This window comes from Mus caroli, unplaced genomic scaffold (genome assembly GCF_978045245.1).
Source record: "Mus caroli unplaced genomic scaffold, Mus_caroli_1 scaffold_15, whole genome shotgun sequence".
Classification (NCBI taxonomy): Eukaryota; Metazoa; Chordata; class Mammalia; order Rodentia; family Muridae; genus Mus; species Mus caroli.
Window position 1 is genome coordinate 109570440 of NW_028227270.1, and position 20721 is coordinate 109591160.

The following is a 20721-nucleotide window of genomic DNA, read 5'->3' on the forward strand; positions in this document are numbered from 1 at the left end:
TGACCATGTGGTTTTTGTCTTTGAGTTTGTTTATATACTGGATTACGTTGATGGATTTCCGTATATTGAACCATCCCTGCATCCCTGGGATGAAACCTACTTGGTCAGGATGGATGATTGTTTTGATGTGTTCTTGGATTCGGTTAGCAAGAATTTTATTGAGGATTTTTGCATCAATATTCATAAGGGATATTGGTCTGAAGTTTTCTATCTTTGTTGGGTCTTTTTGTGGTTTAGGTATCAGAGTAATTGTGGCTTCATAGAATGAGTTGGGTAGAGTACCTTCTGTTTCTATTTTGTGGAATAGTTTGTGAAGAACTGGGATTAGATCTTCTTTGAAGGTCTGATAGAACTCTGCACTAAACCCATCTGGTCCTGGGCTTTTTTTGGTTGGGAGACTATTAATGACTGCTTCTATTTCTTTGGGGGATATAGGGCTGTTTAGATCATTAACCTGATCTCGATTCAACTTTGGTACCTGGTATCTGTCTAGGAACTTCTCCATTTCATCCAGGTTCTCCAGTTTTGTTGAGTATAGCCTTTTGTAGAAGGATCTGATGGTGTTTTGGATGTCTTCAGGATCTGTTGTTATGTCTCCTTTTTCATTTCTGATTTTGTTAATTAGGATGCTTTCCCTGTGCCCTCTAGTGAGTCTGGCTAAGGGTTTATCTATCTTGTTGATTTTCTCAAAGAACCAGCTCCTTGATTGGTTGATTCTTTGAATAGTTTTTCTTGTTTCCTCTTGGTTGATTTCACCCCTGAGTTTGATTATTTCCTGCCGTCTACTCCTCTTGGGTGAATTTGCTTCCTTTTGTTCTAGTGCTTTTAGGTGTGTTGTCAAGCTGCTAATGTGTGCTCTTTCTAGTTTCCTTTTGGAGGCACTCAGAGCTATGAGTTTTCCTCTTAGAAATGCTTTCATTGCGTCCCATAAGTTTGGGTATGTTGTGGCTTCATTTTCATTGAACTCTAAAAAGTCCTTAATTTCTTTCTTTATTCCTTCCTTGACCAAGGTATCATTGAGAAGAGTGTTGTTCAGTTTCCAAGTGAAGGTTGGCTTTCTATTATTTATTTTGTTATTGAAGATCAGCCTTAGTCCATGGTGATCTGATAGGATGCATGGGGCAATTTCAATGTTTTTGTATCTGTTGAGTCCTGTTTTGTGCCCAATTACGTGGTCAATTTTGGAGAAGGTACCATGAGGTGCTGAGAAGAAGGTGTATCCTTTTGTTTTAGGGTAAAATGTTCTGTAGATATCTGCCAGATCCATTTGATCCATAACTTCTGTTAGTTTCACTGTGTCCCTGTTTAGTTTCTGTTTCCATGATCTGTCCATTGGTGAAGTGGTGTGTTGAAGTCTCCCACTATTATTGTATGAGGTGCAATGTGTGCTTTGAGCTTTACTAAAGTTTCTTTAATGAATGAGGCTGCCTTTGTATTTGGAGCATAGATATTCAGGATTGATAGTTCCTCTTGGAGGATTTTACCTTTGATGAGTATGAAGTGCCCCTCCCTGTCTTTTTTGATGACTTTGGGTTGGAAGTCAATCTTATCTGATATTAGAATGGCTACTCCAGCTTGTTTCTTCAGACCATTTGCTTGGAAAATTGTTTTCCAACCTTTCATTCTGAGGTAGTGTCTATCTTTTTCTCTGAGATGAGTTTCTTGTAAGCAGCAAAATGTTGGGTCTTGTTTGTGTAGCCAGTTTGTTAGTCTATGTCTTTTTATCGGGGAGTTGAGTCCATTGATATTAAGAGATATTAAGGAAAAGTAATTGTTGTTTCCTGTTATTTTTGTTGTTAAAGTTGGCATTCTGTTCTTGTGGCTGTCTTCTTTTAGGTTTGTTGAAGGATTACCTTCTTGTTGTTTCTAGGGCGTGGTTCCTGTCCTTGTATTGGTTTTTTTCTGTTATTATCCTTTGAAGGGCTGGATTCGTGGAGAGATAATGTGTGAATTTGGCTTTGTCGTGGAATACTTTGGTTTCTCCATCTATGTTAATTGAGAGTTTGGCTGGGTATAGTAGCTTGGGGTGGAATTTGTGTTCTTTTAGTGTCTGTATAACATCTGTCCAGGATCTTCTAGCTTTCATAGTCTCTGGTGAAAAATCTGGTGTAATTCTGATAGGCTTGCCTTTATATGTTACTTGGCCTTTTTCTCTTACTGCTTTTAGTATTCTATCTTTATTTAGTGCATTTGTTGTTCTGATTATTATGTGTCGGGAGGTATTTCTTTTCTGGTCCAGCCTATTTGGAGTTCTGTAGGCTTCTTGTATGTTCATGGGCATCTCTTTCTTTAGATTTGGGAAGTTTTCTTCTATAATTTTGTTGAAGATGTTTGCTGGTCCTTTGAGTTGAAAATCTTCATTCTCATCCACTCCTATTATCCGTAGGTTTGGTCTTCTCATTGTGTCCTGTATTTCCTGGATGTTTTGAGTTAGGATCTTTTTGCATTTTCCATTTTCCTTGATTGTTGTGCCCATGTTCTCTATGGAATCTTCTGCACCTGAGATTCTCTCTTCCATCTCTTGTATTCTGTTGCTGATGCTTGCATCTATGGTTCCAGATTTCTTTCCTAGGGTTTCTATCTCCAGTGTTGCCTCATTTTGGGTTTTCTTTATTGTGTCTACTTCCCTTTTTAGGTCTAGTATGGTTTTGTTCATTTCCATCATCTGATTGGATGTGTTTTCCTGTTTCTCTTTAAGGACTTCTACCAGTTTGGTTGTGTTTTCCTGTTTTTCTTTAAGGACTTGTAACTCTTTAGCCATGTTCTCCTGTAGTTCTTTAAAGTCCTTCTTGATGTCCTCTACCATCATCATGAGATATGCTTTTAAATCCAGGTCTAGTTTTTCAGGTGTGTTGGGATGCCCTGGACTGGGCGAAGTGGGAGTGCTGGGTCCTGATGATGGTGAGTGGTCTTGGTTTCTGTTAGTAAGATTCTTACCTTTACCTCTCGCCATCTGGTAATCTCTGGAGTTGTTATAGTTGTCTCTGTTCAGAGGTTGTTCTTCTGGGGATTCTGAGTATCCTCTGTCAGCAGACCTGTACAGACTAAGTTCGGCGGAGTCCCGGAGCCAAGATGGCGCTCCCTGCAGGGCAGGTCACTGTCCTCCGACTGGGAGGGTGCCGGATGTCTGCGGCCCCAAAGGGTGCTGCCTCAGCGGCTCTGTGGCTCCCGCCTGTCCCAGAAGCTGTCTGCCTCTGTGGTCCTCACTCTAACCTGTAGACTAAGTTCGGCGGAGTCCCGGAGCCAAGATGGCACTCTCTGCAGGGCAGGTCTCTGTCCTCCGGCTGGGAGGGTGCCGGAAGTCTGCGGCCCCAAAAGGGTGCTGCCTCAGCGGCTCTGTGGCTCCTGCCTGTCCCAGAAGCCGTCTGCCCCCGTGGTCCCCACTCTGACCTGTAGAAACTAAGCTCAGCGGAGTCCCGGAGCCAAGATGGCACTCCCTGCAGGGCAGGTCACTGTCCTCCGACTGGGAGGGTGCCGGATGTCTGCGGCCCCAAAAGGGTGCTGCCTCAGCGGCTCTGTGGCTCCCGCCTGTCCCAGAAGCTGTCTGCCTCTGTGGTCCTCACTCTAACCTGTAGACTAAGTTCGGCGGAGTCCCGGAGCCAAGATGGCGCTCTCTGCAGGGCAGGTCTCTGTCCTCCGGCTGGGAGGGTGCCGGAAGTCTGCGGCCCCAAAAGGGTGCTGCCTCAGCGGCTCTGTGGCTCCTGCCTGTCCCAGAAGCTGTCTGCCTCTGTGGTCCTCACTCTAACCTGTAGACTAAGTTCGGCGGAGTCCCGGAGCCAAGATGGCGCTCTCTGCAGGGCAGGTCTCTGTCCTCCGGCTGGGAGGGTGCCGGAAGTCTGCGGCCCCAAAAGGGTGCTGCCTCAGAGGCTCTGTGGCTCCTGCCTGTCCCAGAAGCCGTCTGCCCCCGTGGTCCCCACTCTGACCTGTAGAGACTAAGCTCAGCGGAGTCCCGGAGCCAAGATGGCGCTCCCTGCAGGGCAGGTCACTGTCCTCCGACTGGGAGGGTGCCGGATGTCTGCGGCCCCAAAAGGGTGCTGCCTCAGCGGCTCTGTGGCTCCCGCCTGTCCCAGAAGCTGTCTGCCTCTGTGGTCCTCACTCTAACCTGTAGACTAAGTTCGGCGGAGTCCCGGAGCCAAGATGACGCTCTCTGCAGGGCAGGTCCTCTTGGATGGTTTTATTCAATTCCATCACCTGTTTGGTCTGGTTTTCCTGCAATTCTTTAATGGATTTTTGTGCTTCCTCTTTAATGTCTTCTACCTGCTTAGCAGTGTTCTCCTGCAATTCTTTAAGGGATTTTTGTGCTTCCTCTTTAATGTCTTCTACATGTTTAGCAGTGTTCTCCTGTATTTCTTTAAGTTTGTTATTAAAGTCCTTCTTGATGTCCTCTACCATCATCATGAGATATGCTTTTAGATCTGTGTCTAGCTTTTCCGGTGTGTTGGGGTGCCCTGGACTGGGTGAAGTGGGATTGCTGGGTTCTGATGATGGTGAGTGGTCTTGGTTTCTGTTAGTAAGATTATTACGTTTACCTTTCGCCATCTGGTAATCTCTGGGGTTAGTTGTTATCGTTGTCACTGTTTAAAGATTGGAGCAGACTCTGTGTTCCACTCACCAGAAGTCTCAAAATCCTGTGGCGGATGTCGTGGGTAGCTGGCAGGTGTCAGCTGACCCTACGCTCTAGCTACCCAGGTGCTGGTCAGACAGGAAGAGGCTTGTGGCCCTACTCAGGCCGGTTTTCTGCTTCCCTAACTAATGCAGTCTCAGGCCCTGCGTGCAATTGGATTGGAGCAGAAGCTGTGTTCCACTCACCAGAAGTCTTAAGATCCTGTGGCGGGTGTTGTGGGTAGCTGGCGAGTGTCAGCCGACCCTGCACCCTAGCTACCCCGGTGCTGGTTTCTCTCTCTTTTTTTTTAATTAAGTATTTATTTCATTTACATTTCCAATGCTATCCCAAAAGTCCCCCCCACCTTCCTCCACCCACTCCCACTTCTTGGCCCTGGCATTCCCCTGTACTGGGGCATATAAAGTTTGCACGACCAATGGGCCTCTCTTTCCACTGATGACTGACTAGGCCATCTTTTGATACATATGCAGCTAGAGACATGAGCTCCGGGGGATACTGGTTAGTTCATATTGTTGTTCCACCTATAGGGTCACAGATCCCCCAAGCTCCTTGGGTACTTTCTCTAGCTGCTCCATTGGGAGTCCTGTGATCCATTCAAGAGCTGACTGTTAGCATCCACTTCTGTGTTTCTTAGCCCCCCGAATAGTTTCACAAGAGACAGCTATATCAGGGTCCTTTCAACAAAATCTTGCTAGTGTATGCAATGGTGTCAGCGTTTGGAGGCTGATTATGGGATGGATCTCCTGGTATTGCAGTCTCTAGATGGTCCATCCTTTCGTCTCAGCTCCAAACTTTGTCTCTGTAACTCCTTCCATGGGTGTTTTGTTCTCAGAAGGGGCAAAGTATCCACACTTTGGTCTTCATTCTTCTTGAGTTTCATGTGTTTCGCAAATTGTATCTTATATCTTGGGTATTCTAAGTTTCTGGGCTAATATGCACTTATCAGTGAGTACATATCATGTGAGTTCTTTTGTGATTGGGTTACCTCACTCAGGATGATGCCCTCCAGGTCCATCCATTTGCCTAGGAATTTCATAAATTCATTCTTTTTAATAGCTCAGTAGTACTCCATTGTGTAAATGGAGTACTACCACATTTTCTGTATCCATTCCTCTGTTGAGGGGCATCTGGGTTCTTTCCAGCTTCTGGCTATTATAAATAAGGCTGCTATGAACATAGTGGAGCATGTGTCTTTCTTACTAGTTGGAACATCTTCTGGATATATGCCCAGGAGAGGTATTTCGGGATTCTCTGGTAGTACTATGTCCAATTTTCAATCTCGAATGGGGCTGGAGAGATGATGGTTCAGCAGCTGAGAGCACTTGTTGTTCCTGCAGATAGTCCTGGCTCAGATTCCAAGATTCACGTTATGGTCCTCAGACATATGTAATTCCAGATTCAGAGAATCCTATTCCCTTTTCTGGCATCTGTAGTACTGTTCATACACAGTATTCAAATAGACAAGCAAACATTCACATTTACATACACACATATACACACACAAACCACTCATACACACACATACACACAAACACATACAGAGCCTCATAGGCACACTAATGCACACACATTAATGCACAACACGCACACACACACACACACACACATATCCATAGACAGATGCACATACACACATACACTCAAACACACACAGAGCCACACAGACACACATTCATGCACCCACACGTGTACACACTCACATGGACACATAAATGGAAGGGAACTGGAATGATGGCTGTATGCTTCCTTGTGGTCTTACGTAGGTTTAGTTCCCAGAATCCACATTCGGTAGCTCACAACTGATACTGATGCAACTCCACCTCCCGCACATCTGACACCTTCTCCTGGCCTCCATGGGCACCCATTCACACATGGTTTACATTCTCACAGACACAGACAAACTCACATACAAAAATAAATTTCTTTTTTAAAGAATCAAAATAAATAAAAATAAATAAAACAGGTCATTTACTTTCTGTTCTCACATGATGAATTTCTCATTACTTCCTCAATAATTTCATACTGGTTTTGATGATATTCATTATATTCCCCCATCTCCTCCCAGTTAAAGCCACCCTCTTTCCTACCTAAGTAACTTTGACATCTTGCAAGTTTTAAATGGAAAAAAACACACTTTTACCTATGAGCAACTGACATGTTAACTGCAAATTTAATGCTTAAGCATTAAAAATAATCATATACAGATATTTGCACATACTATTTATTTACTGTTCACTACTAATTAAGTATGCAAATTTCATGTCACCCAGCTTGACTACCATGCCTAGCTACAATCGTTGCTATACTTAAACAAGGCATATAATAACATACAGAATGTAGATAAAAAAATGCCAAAGCAAAGAGATTCGAATTGTGAACATTCAATTAGATGTTCTTTCAATGGCTGAGTAAATTTAACAGGTAGAGAAATGCATAATTTATCTGCAACACACAACAAAAGTGATTGTTTCAAATAGAAGTAGAAGGTACTCTACCCAACTCATTTTATGAAGCCACAATTACACTGATACCTAAACCACAGAAAGACCCAACAAAGATAGAGAACTTCAGACCAATTTCCCTTATGAACATTGATGCAAAAATACTCAATAAAATTCTCGCTAACCGAATCCAAGAACACATTAAAGCAATCATCCATCCTGACCAAGTAGGTTTTATTCCAGGGATGCAGGGATGGTTTAATATATGGAAATCCATCAACATAATCCATTATATAAACAAACTCTAAGACAAAAACCACATGATCATCTCGTTAGATGCGGAGAAAGCATTTGACAAGATCCAACACCCATTCATGATAAAAGTCCTGGAAAGATCAGGAATTCAAAGCCCATACCTAAACATGATAAAAACGATCTACAGCACACCAGTAGACAACATCAAAGTAAATGGTGAGAAGCTGGAAGCAATCCCACTAAAATCAGGGACTAGAAAAGGATGCTCACTTTCTCCCTACCTCTTCAACATAGTAAATAAAGTCCTAGCCAGAGCAATTCGACAACAAAAGGAGATCAAGGGGATACAAATTGGAAAAGATGAAGTCAAAATATCACTTTTTGCAGATGATATGATAGTATATATAAGTGACCCTAAAAATTCCACCAGAGAACTCCTAAACCTGATAAACATAGCTCCAATGAAGTAGCTGTATATAAAATTAACTCAAACTAGTCAATGGCCTTTCTCTATGCAAAGAATAAACAGGGTGAGAAATAAATTAGGGAAACAACACCCTTCTCAATAGTCACAAATAATATAAAATATCTTGGCATGACCCTAACAAAGGAAGTGAAAGATCTGTATGATAACAACTTCAAGTCTCTGAAGAAAGAAATTAAAGAAGATCTCAGAAGATGTAAAGATCTCCCATGCTCATGGATTGGTAGGATCAACATTGTAAAAATGGCTATCTTGCCAAAAGCAATCTACAGATTCAATGCAATCCCCATCAAAATTCCAACTCAATTCTTCAACGAATTAGAAAGAGCAACCTGCAAATTCATCTGGAATAACAAAAAACCTAAGATAACAAAAACTCTTCTCAAGGATAAAAGAACCTCTGGTGGAATCACCATGCCGGACCTAAAGCTTTACTACAGAGCAATTGTGATAAAAACTGCATGGTACTGGTATAGTGACAGACAAGTAGACCAATGGCATAGAATTGAAGACCCAGAAATGAACCCACACACCTATGGTCACTTGATCTTTGACAAGGGAGCTAAAACCATCCAGTGGAAGAAAGACAGCATTTTCAACAAATGGTGCTGGCACAACTGGTGGTTATCATGTAGAAGAATGCGAATTGATCCATTCCTATCTCCTTGTACTAAGGTCAAATCCAAGTGGATCAAGGAACTCCACATAAAACCAGAGACACTGAAACTTATAGAGGAGAAAGTGGAGAAAAGCCTCGAAGATATGGGCACAGGGGAAAAATTCCTGCATAGAACAGCAATGGCTTGTGCTGTAAGATCGAGAATCGACAAATGGAACCTCATAAAATTGCAAAGCTTCTGTAAGGCAAAAGACACCATCAATAAGACAAAAAGGCTACCAACAGATTGGGAAAGGATCTTTACCTATCCTAAATCAGATAGGGGACTAATGTCCAATATATATAAAGAACACAAGAAGGTGGACTCCAGAAAATCAAATAACCCCATTAAAAATGGGGCTCAGAGCTGAACAAAAAATTCTCACCTGAGGAATCACGAATGGCTGAGAAGCACCTGAAAAAATGCTCAGCATCCTTAATCATCAGAGAAATACAAATCAAAATAACACTGAGATTCCATCTCACACCAGTCAGAAGGGCAAAGATCAAAAATTCAGGTGACAGCAGATACTGGCGAGGATGTGGAGAAGAGGAACACTCCTCCATTGTTGGTGGGATTGCAAGCTTGTACAACCACTCTGGAAATCATTCTGGCGGTTCATCAGAAAATTGGTCATAGTACTACAGGAGGATCCCGCAATACCTCTCCTGGGCATATATCCAGAAGATGTCCTAACTGGTAAGAAGGACACATGCTCCACTATGTTCATAGCAGCCTTATTTATAATAGCCAGAAGCTGGAAAGAACCCAGATGCCCCTCAACAGAGGAATGGATACAAAAAATGTGGTACATTTCCACAATGGAGTACTACTCAGCTATTAAAAAGAATGAATTTATGAAATTCCTAGGGAAATGGATGGACCTGGAGGGCATCATCCTGAGTTAGGTAACACAATCACAAAAGAACTCATATGATATATACTCACTTATAAGTGGATATTAGCCCAGAAAATTAGTATACCAGAGATATAAAAGACAATTTGTAAAACACATTAAACTGAAGAAGAACGAAGACCAAAGTGTGGACACTTTGCCCCTTCTTAGAATTGGAAACAATCACCCATGGAAGGAGTTACAGAGACAAAGATTGGAGCTGAGACAAAAGGATGGACCAACTAGAGACTGCCATATCCAGGGTTCCATCCCATAATTAGCCTCCAAAGGATGACACCATTGCATTCACTAGCAAGTGTTTGCTGAAAGGACCCTGATATAGCTGTCTCTTATGAGACTAGGCCGGTTCCTAGCAAACACATAAGTGGATGCTCACAGTCAGCTATTGGATGGATCACAGGGCCCCCAATGGAGGAGCTAGAGAAAGTATCCAAGGAACTAAAGGGAACTGCAACCCTATAGGTACAACAACATTATGAACTAACCAGTACCCCGGAGCTCTTGACTCTAGCTGCATATGTATCAAAAGATGGCCTAGTCAGCCATCACTGGAAAGAGAGGCCCATTGGACTTGCAAACTTTATATGCCCCAGTACAGGGGAATACCAGGGCCAAAAAGTGGGAATGGGTGGGTAGGGGAGTGGGGGAGTATGGGAGACTTTTGGGATAGCATTGAAAATGTAATTGAGGAAAATAGGTAATAAAAAATGATTGTTTCACCATTTTAAAATTTAGTCTATTGAAGATATATCTGAGCTATGTAGAAAAAAATTCACTGAAACTTCTAGAGAGAGGGCTCAGTTAGGAAATAAGAGCACTAGGGTTCAGCAGCAAATACAAATCAGGGTGTGACAGTGTCTTGTTTCCCAGCTTTGGGGAGGTGCAGGCAGGAACATCATGTCTAACCATGGATCACTGATCAGTATCCCAGCTAAATCAATGAACTGCAGCTTTATTAAAAGATTTTATCTCAAAAGAGAAGATAGAGAAGTCATTTGGGAGACAGTTGGCACTCACCTTTGTCCTCTCCCAAAAACCCCACATGAACACACACACACACATGCACAGAGGCCACTGAGAAGAATTCAACTGATGGTTTTATGAAGTTAGCATGGGCAATTTACCTCTGTTCTCTTAGAGATAATGATGTACTTAGTGGGCAGAAATTCCATGTCCTCATTTCTTTGTGCTAGATGCTATGCATACAAGCTAAACTAGGCTGTCCCTGGTTCTCAATACCATAAATGGTTTTGTAGGTAAAATGCAGAAAAGCAGTTCCAAGGAAAAGCCAGAAGGTCCTGTGATGTTGTTTAAAACTACTTGGTTTGGTTTCCTTCCTTGAAAATAAGTTGAATATTTTTCATAGAAGCTTGGAAGTCATCTACATCAGGTGGCATTAGGTACTACATGTGGGAGAATATTTTGAAAGAAACAAAAGATGCTCTTTGTTTTAAGCATTACACAAACACATATGTGTTAGTTACTTTTCTTTTCTCTATGACAAATTACAAGAAGAAAGAAAATTAAAGAGTGGGAAAGTTTGGTATGCTCCAGAATTTCAAAGCCAGTCTAATTATGGTGGGGAGGACATGCTGAGCAGAGCAGTTCACCATGTGGATGGAGACCAGGGAGTGGAGAAAGAATTACAGCCTTTCTCTTTTGCTCCTTTTAGTCCATCTGAGTACTTAGCTGAAGGCCTGTTGCTTTCCAGTCCCTGGAGTGTCTTCCTCTTTAGTTAATCCTCTCCCCCTCACAACTACCTGAAAGCATGTCTCACCAAAGCTGTGGTGCCACATATCTAATCAAGTTGATAATCAAAGTGATCACAATCTCTATGTATTTAGATTAGATTATGAGGTTATAGTCTGTAATTACATGGATTTAGTCTATATTTATGCTCACATCTCTCTGATGGACTACAAATTAAACCTATCTAATTTAGACACAAAGTCTCCATATTCTGTGAATTTTTATTTCCTTGAAAGCAATGGCTCACCACACTGATCCTATAGGTCATTTATAATGCTTTAAGCATGACAACGTGATAGTGTTTAAAAATGTCTTCAATTATGGGCTATCAAATGATTCAGTAGATAAGGTACTTGCTACTAAGCCTGATGAACTGAGTTTGATCACAAAAGTGATGAAAGAAGAGACTTGACAGTCCTAAGTTGTTTTCTGATCTCTGAGTACATGACATCACACACACAGACACACACACACACACACACACACACACACACACACACACACAGAATTCATGCACACATCAAACGTGTGCACATGTATATACACACAAACATGCACATGCCCACACTCATGTGCAGGCAAACATAAATATGTGCACACACTCATAGTGCACATGTGCACACCCATACATAAGAAACAAATGAAAAATAAAAGATCACTAATTTTAAAATAACATGAAATAAGTAAATCACATGAGCCCATTGTCTAGAAAGTAAAAACACATCAGGAACAGGGTGTTCATCACAAAAACAAGTGATTGATGGAATCTACCATCATAATGTTGAAAGATAAAAACAAACCAGTCTTCACTGTGTGATATGCAACCTTAAACAAATAAAAGGTCATCATTCAATTGAAAAGTGAATTACATGAAATATAGGTGTGATGGGAACAGCTAGCATCAAATTCTACATATCAATTTCCTGAATATTACTTTTTTTAATTTTTAATATTTTTTATTACATATTTTCCTCAATTACATTTCCAATGCTATCCCAAAAGTCCCCCATAGCGCCCCCCACTTCCCTACCCACCCATTCCCATTCTTTTGGCCCTGGCATTCCCCTATATTGGGGCATATAAAGTTTGCAAGTCCAATGGGCCTCTCTTTCCAGTGATGGCCGACTAGGCCATTGAATATTACTTTTTAATACTAATTTTCACCTTTCATCTAAAGGTGTGTGTGTGTGTGTGTGTGTGTGTGTGTGTGTGTGTATTTTTATTTGAATACAATTCCTGAGGAGTCTATAAGAGGATATCAGACCACCCAACATGGGTCCAGGCAATGGAACTGAGGTCTTCTACAAGAGCAGCAGGGGTGTTCTTTTTTTATTTTTTAATTAGATATTTTCTTTATTTACATTTCAAATGTTATTGCTTTTCCTAGTTTCCCCTCTGAAAATCCTCTATTCTCTCTCCCCTCTCCCCGCTCCCCAACACACCCACTCTACTTCCTGGCCCAGGCATTCCCCTATACTGGGGCATAGAACCTTCACAGAACCAAGGGCCTCTGCTCCCACTGATGACTGACTAGGCCATCCTCTGCACATAAGCAGCTAGAGTCACAAGTCCCTCTGTATGTTTTCATTGATTGGTGGTTTAGTCCCAGGGAGCTCTGGAGGGTAATGGTTAGTTCATATTGTTGTTCCTCCTAGGGGCCTGCAAACCCCTCCAGCATTTTGAGTACTTTCTCTAGCTCCTTCATTGGAGACCCTGTGCTCCATCTAATGGATGACTGTGAGCATCCACTTCTGTAGTAGTCAGGCACTGGCAGAGCATCCCAGGAGACAGCTATATCAGGCTCTTGTTGACATCTGCAGCAGTGTCTGTGTTTGGTGGTTGCTTATGGGGTGGATCCTGAGGTGGGGCAGTCTCTGGATGGTCATTCCTTCAGTCTCCACTCTGAACTTTGTCTCTGTAACTTCTTCCATGGGTATTTTGTTACCCCTTCTAAGAAGATTCTGAGCTTCTGAGCTGTTATCCACTTATCAGTGAGTGCATATCATGTGTGTTCTTTTGCAAGATGATATTCTCCAGATCCATCCATTTGTCTAAGAATTCCATGAATTCATTGTTTTTAATAGCTGAGTAGCACTCCATTGTGTAAATGTACCACAATTTCTGTATCCATTCCTCTGTTGACAGACATCTGGGTTCTTTCCAGCTTCTGGCTATTATAAATAAGGTGGCTATGAACATAGTGGAGCATGTGTCCCTATTACAAGTAGGAGCATGATCTGGGTATATGCTCAGGAGTGGTATTGCTGGATCTTCCAGTAGAAAAATGCCCAATTTTCTGAGGAATTGCCAAATTGATTTCCAGAGTAGTTGTACCAGCTTGCAATCCCACCAACAATGGAGGAGTGTGCCTCTTTCTCCACATTCTCACCAGCATCTGCTGTCACCTGAGTTTTTGATCTTAGTCATTCTGACTGGTATGCAGAGGAATCTCAGGGTTGTTTTGATTTGCATTTCCCTGATGATTAAGGATGTTGAACATTTTTTTAGGTGCTTCTCAGCCATTTGGTATTCCTCGGTTGAGAATTCTTTGTTTAGTTCTGTACCCCATTTTTAAATAGGGTTATTTGGTTTTCTGGAGTACAACTTCTTGAGTTCTTTATATATATTGGATATTATCTCCCTACCACATGTAGGATTGGTAAAGATCTTTTCCCAATCTGTTGGGTGCCATTTTGTCCTATTGACAGTGTCCTTTACCTTACAGAAGCTTTGCAATTTTATGAGGTCCCTTTTGTCGATTCTTGATCTTACAGCATAAGCCATTGCTCTTCTATGCAGGAATTTTCCCCTTGTGCCCATATCTTTGAGGCTCTTCCCCAATTTCTCCTCTATAAGTTTCAGTGTCTCTGGTTTTATGTGGAGTTCCTTGATCCACTTAGACTTGAGCTTTGTACAAGGAGATAAGAATGGATCAATTTGCATTATTCTACATGCTAACAACCAGTTGAGCCAGCATCATTTGTTGAAAATGCTGCGATCTCTCCACCGGATGGTTTTAGCTCCTTTCTCAAAGATCAAGTGACCATAGGTGTGGGGGTTCATTTCTGGGTCTTCAGTTTTATTCCATTGATCTACCTGTCTGTCATAGTACCAGTACCATGCAGTTTTTATCACAATTGCTCTAGTACAGCTTGAGGTTAGGGATGGTGATTCCACCAAAGATTCTTTTATTTTTAAGAATAGTTTTTGCTATCCTAATATTTTTTTTTATTCCAGATGAATTTGCAAATTGCCCTTTCTAACTTTGTAAAGAATTGAGTTGGAAGTTTGATGGGAATTGCATTGAATCTATAGATTGCTTTTGGCAAGATAGCCATTTTTACTATATTAATCCTACCAATCCATGAGCATGGGAGATCTTTCCACCTTCTGATATCTTCTTTAATTTCTTTCTTCAGAGACTTGAAGTTCTTATCATACAGATCTTTCACTTCCTTAGTTAGACTCACACCAAGGTATCTTATACTATTTGTGACTATTGTGAAGGGTGGTGTTTCCCTAATTTCTTTCTCAGCCTGTTTGTCCTTTGTGTAGAGAAACACCTCTGATTTATTTGAGTTTATTTTATATCCAGGTACTTCACTGAAGCTGTTTGTCAGGTTTAGGAGTTCTCTGGTGGAATTTTTAGGGTCACTTATATATACTATCATATCATTTGGAAATAGTGATCTTCTTTCTTTCCAATTTGTATTCCTTTGATCTCCTTTTGTTGTCAAATTGCTATGGCTAGGACTTCAAGTACTATATTGAATAGGTAAGGAGAGAGTGGTCAGCCTTGTCTAGTCCCTGATTTTAGTGGGATTGTTTCAAGTTTCTCTTCACTTAGTTTGATGTTAACTACTGATTTGTTGCATATTGCTTTTATTATGGTTAGGTATGGGCCTTGAATTCCTGATCTTTCCAAGACTTTTATCATGAAAGGGTATTGGATTCTGTCAAATGCTTTCTCGGCATCTAATGAAATGATCATGTGGTTTTTGTCTTTGAGGTTTTTTTTTTTATATATATAGTGGATTACATTGATGGATTTCCATATATTGAACCATTCCTGCATCCCTGGCATGAAGCCTACTTGATCATGCTGGATGATCGTTTTGATGTGCTCTTATATTCGGTTAGCAAGAATTTTATTGAGTATTTTTGCATCAATATTCATATGGAAATTGGTCTGAAGTTCTCTTTCTTTGTTGGGTCTTTGTGTGGTTTATGTATCAGAGTAATTGTGGCTTCATAGAATGAATTGGGTAGAGTACCTTCTGTTTCTATTTTGTGGAATAGTTTGAGAAGTATTGGAATTAGGTCCTCTTTGAGGTCTGATAGAACTCTGCATTAAACCCATCAAGTCCTCTGCTTTTTTTGAACGAATTTGCTGTGGACAGCCCTGGGGCTAATTATATTCGATGTTAATTCCATTCTCCTGTGAGTGACTATTAACAAGGAATGAGTCAGCACTCAGGTGATTTCCTTTTAACCTGCTTCCCACCTTAAATTGTAAAATAAAAGAGAGCTGATAATTGGGCAGATAAAAGGGAAGGTGAAGCAGAAGATGAGGGGGAGAGAAGGATGAGAAAATGGAAGTGGACACAGGGGAGGAGGAAGAAGGAGAAAAGTAGAGCAGAAGCACATGGCTTGGAGAAACCACAAGTTCTAAGGGGTCTCATAAGCTGTGAAAGATAGCAGTGTAGTGTGATAGATCTGCCCAATCTAGGTGTATAGCACGTAATCATATTAACTGTGTTGTGTTTTCATTGCTGGGGCATATTTGGGTTGGAGAGATTTAGTGCAATAGGAGCAATCATGTTAACAAGTTTAAATGACTTTAGGTTAGGCTTTTTAAACTTCTTATGATAAGATGCAAAGACTGGAATTATAATGATTGTATTAATAAGATCTTCAAGTTGGAAACTTATTACAATAAGAAGGGAAGACCATTATGGAGGCTAAAATCCCATAGAACACATACACAAGAACGAATTTGCTATTAGCATATTCAAATATTCTTAGGTATAACAATACAAATATCCTAATATGATAGTAGGAGAACATGTGAACAGATACATCAGCAAATAAGGTCACAGATGGCAGAAACAAACGCCCATGAAAAGATTATTCTTATGTACAAAACACACATAAACTGACCATTACTAAAACCATGCAGATTAAAAGTAAATAACTTGGGGGTGTATATTCAGTATCATGGCATGGATGGCATTCCTTCCCACCCTGCATAGTTTGGGAGAAAGAAATCAGTTGAAGAAAACAACAGTCCTAAATCATATGTACTTGATAATATATCATTAAATTTCTTTCGGCAATAAAGGACAGAGTGCAGTGAGAACCAGGAAAATATATAATTACAGCTGAAGTCTTTAAAGCACCTATTTTAGTCACTGACACAGCAGAGATGCAAAAACATTAAGTGTGGGAGACTTGCAATTACCGTACTTGACATAATTAATATTTTTAGAAAATATAGCTAACAACTTAGAGTGCATACTCTTTGTAAGTGCATGTTAAACATAACAAAAATATCCATACCATGGCATCCAAAGCAAATTTAACACTTGCAGAAGCTTGAAGCCATTCTAGGATTTCTTTTGACTCTATTATAGTTGTGTAAAATTCAATCATTAGGATTTATTGAGAGTACTCCTAAATGTGTAGAAAAGTTAAGCAGCAAGCAATGTAAGTTATGAACCTAAAGTGTTATGGAGATATAGTTTTTGAATCTATGTGCCACAGTAGTTTTTTTTTGTTGTTTTTTTTCTTACCATTGAAGCTTTTTTTTAAATTTTTAATATTTTTATTACATATTTTCCTCAGTTACATTTCCAATGCTATCCCAAAAGTCCCCCATAGCGCCCCCCACTTCCCTACCCACCCATTCCCCTTTGGCCCTGGCATTCCCCTATATTGGGGCATATAAAGTTTGCAAGTCCAATGGGCCTCTCTTTCCAATGATGGTCGACTAGGCCATCTTTCCATACATATGCAGCTAGAGACAAGAGCTCCGGGGTTCTGGTTAGTACATCATGTTGTTCCAACAATAGGGTTGCAGATCCCTTTAGCTCCTTGGGTACTTTCTCTAGCTTCTCCATTGGGAGCCTTGTGATACATCCAATAGCTGACTGTGAACATCCACTCCTGCGTTTGCTAGGCCCCGGCATCGTCTCACAAGAGACAGCTATATTTGGGTCCTTTCAGCAAAATCTTGCTAGTGTATGCAATGGTGTCAGCGTTTAGAAGCTGCTTATGGGAAGGATCCCTGGATACGGCAGTCTCTAAATGGTCCATCCTTTCATCACAGCTACGAACTTTGTCTCTGTAACTCCTTCCCTGGGTGTTTTGTTCCCAATTCTAAGAAGGGGCACAGTGACCACACTTTGGTCTTCATTCTTCTTGAGTTTCATGCGTTTAGTAATTTGTATCTTCTATCTTGGGTATCCTAAGTTTGGGCTAATATCCACTTATCAGTGAATACATATTGTGTGAGTTCTTTTGTGATTGTGTTACTTCACTCAAGATGATGCCCTCCAGGTCCATCCATTTGGCTATGAATTTCATAAATTCATTCTTTTTAATAGCTGAGTAGTACTCCATTGTGTAATTGTACCATAATTTCTGTATCCATTCCTCTGTTGAGGGACATCTGGGTTCTTTCCAGCTTCTGGCTATTATAAATAGGGCTGCTATGAACATAGTGGAGCATGTGTCCTTTTTACCGGTTGGGACATCTTCTGGATATATGCCCAGGAGAGGTATTGCTGGATCCTCCGGTAGTACTATGTCCAATTTTCTGAGGAACCGCCAGACTGATTTCCAGAGTGGTTGTACAAGCTTGCAATCCCACCAACAATGGAGGAGTGTTCCTCTTTCTCCACATCCTCGCCAGCATCTGCTGTCACCTGAATTTTTGATCTTAGCCATTCTGATTGGTGTGAGGTAGAATCTCAGGGTTGTTTTGATTTGCATTTCCCTGATGATTAAGGATGTTGAACATTTTTTCAGGTGCTTCTCTGCCATTCGGTATTCCTCAGGTGAGAATTCTTTGTTCAGTTCTGAGCCCCATTTTTTAATGGGGTTATTTGACTTTCTGGAGTCCACCTTCTTGAGTTCTTTATATATATTGGATATTAGTCCCTTATCTGATTTAGGATAGGTGAAGATACTTTCCCAATCTGTTGGTGGTTTTTTTGTCTTATTGATGGTGTCTTTAGCCTTGCAGAATCTTTGCAGTTTCATGAGGTCCCTCTTGTCAATTCTCGATCTTACAGCACAAGCCATTACTGTTCTATTCAAGAATTTTTCCCCTGTACCCATATCTTCAAGGCTTTTCCCCACTTTCTCCTCTATAAGTTTCAGTGTCTCTGATTTTATGTGAAGTTCCTTGATCCACTTAGACTTGACCTTAGTACAAGGAGATAGGAATGGATCGATTCGCATTCTTCTACATGTTAACAACCAGTTGTGCCAGCACCATTTGTTGAAAATGCTGTCTTTCTTCCACTGGATGGTTTTAGCTCCCTTGTCGAAGATCAAGTGACCATAGGTGTGTGGGTTCATTTCTGGGTCTTCAATTCTATTCCATTGGTCTACTTGTCTGTCACTATACCAGTACCATGCAGTTTTTATCACAATTGCTCTGTAGTAAAGCTTTAGGTCAGGCATGGTGATTCCACCAGAGGTTCTTTTATCCTTGAGAAGAGTTTTCACTATCCTAGTTTTTTTGTTATTCCAGATGAATTTGCAGATTGCACTTTCTAATTCGTTGAAGAATTGAGTTGGAATTTTGATGGGGATTGCATTGAATCTGTAGATTGCTTTTGGCAAGATAGCCATTTTTACAATGTTGATCCTGCCAATCCATGAGCATGGGAGATCTTTCCATCTTCTGAGATCTTCTATAATTTCTTTCTTCAGAGACTTGAAGTTTTTATTATACAGATCTTTCACTTCCTTAGTTAGAGTCACGCCAAGATATTTTATATTATTTGTGACTATTGAGAAGGGTGTTGTTTCCCTAATTTCTTTCTCAGCCTGTTTATTCTTTGTGTAGAGAAAGGCCATTGATTTGTTTGAGTTAATTTTATATCCAGCTACTTCACCGAAGCTGTTTATCAGACTTAGGAGTTCTCTGGTGGAATTTTTAGGGTCACTTATATATACTATCATATCATCTGCAAAAAGTGATATTTTGACTTCATCTTTTCCAATTTGTATCCCTTTGATCTCCTTTTGTTGTCGAATTGCTCTGGCTAGGACTTCAAGTACAATGTTGAATAGGTATGGAGAAAGTGGACAGCCTTGTCTAGTCCCTGATTTTAGAGGGATTGCTTCAAGCTTCTGACCATTTACTTTGATGTTGGCTACTGGTTTGCTGTAGATTGCTTTTATCATGTTTAGGTATGGGCCTTGAATTCCTGATCTTTCCAAGACTTTTATCATGAATGGGTGTTGGATCTTGTCAAATGCTTTTTCCGCATCTAACGAGATGACCATGTGGTTTTTGTCTTTGAGTTTGTTTATATACTGGATTACGTTGATGGATTTCCGTATATTGAACCATCCCTGCATCCCTGGGATGAAACCTACTTGGTCAGGATGGATGATTGTTTTGATGTGTTCTTGGATTCGGTTAGCAAGAACTTTATTGAGGATTTTTGCATCAATATTCATAAGGGATATTGGTCTGAAGTTTTCTATCTTTGTTGGGTCTTTTTGTGGTTTAGGTATCAGAGTAATTGTGGCTTCATAGAATGAGTTGGGTAGAGTACCTTCTGTTTCTATTTTGTGGAATAGTTTGTGAAGAACTGGGATTAGATCTTCTTTGAAGGTCTGATAGAACTCTGCAATAAACCCGTCTAGTCCTGGGCTTTTTTTCATTGGGAGACTATCAATGACTGCTTCTATTTCTTTGGGGGATATAGGGCTGTTTAGATCATTAACCTGATCTTGATTCAACTTTGGTACCTGGTATTTGTCTAGGAACTTCTCCATTTCATCCAGGTTCTCCAGTTTTGTTGAGTATAGCCTTTGGTAGAAGGATCTGATGGTGTTTTGGATGTCTTCAGGATCTGTTGTTATGTCTCCTTTTTCATTTCTGATTTTGTTAATTAGGATGCTTTCCCTGTGCCCTCTAGTGAGTCTGGCTAAGGGTTTATCTATCTTGTTGATTTTCTCAAAGAACCAGCTCCTTGATTGGTTGATTCTTTGAATAGTTCTTCTTGTTTCCACTTTGTTGATTTCGCCCCTGAGTTTGATTATTTCCTGCTGTCTTCTCCTCTTGGGTGAATTTGCTTCCTTTTGTTCTAGTGCTTTTAGGTATGTTGTCAAGCTGCTAATGTGTGCTCTCTCTAGTTTCCTTTTGGAGGCACTCAGAGCTATGAGTTTTCCTCTTAGAAATGCTTTCATTGCGTCCCAAAAGTTTGGGTATATTGTGGCTTCATTTTCATTGAACTCTAAAAAGTCCTTAATTTCTTTCTTCATTCCTTCCTTGACCAAGGTATCATTGAGAATAGTGTTGTTCAGTTTCCACGTGAAGGTTGGCTTTCTATTATTTATTTTGTTATTGA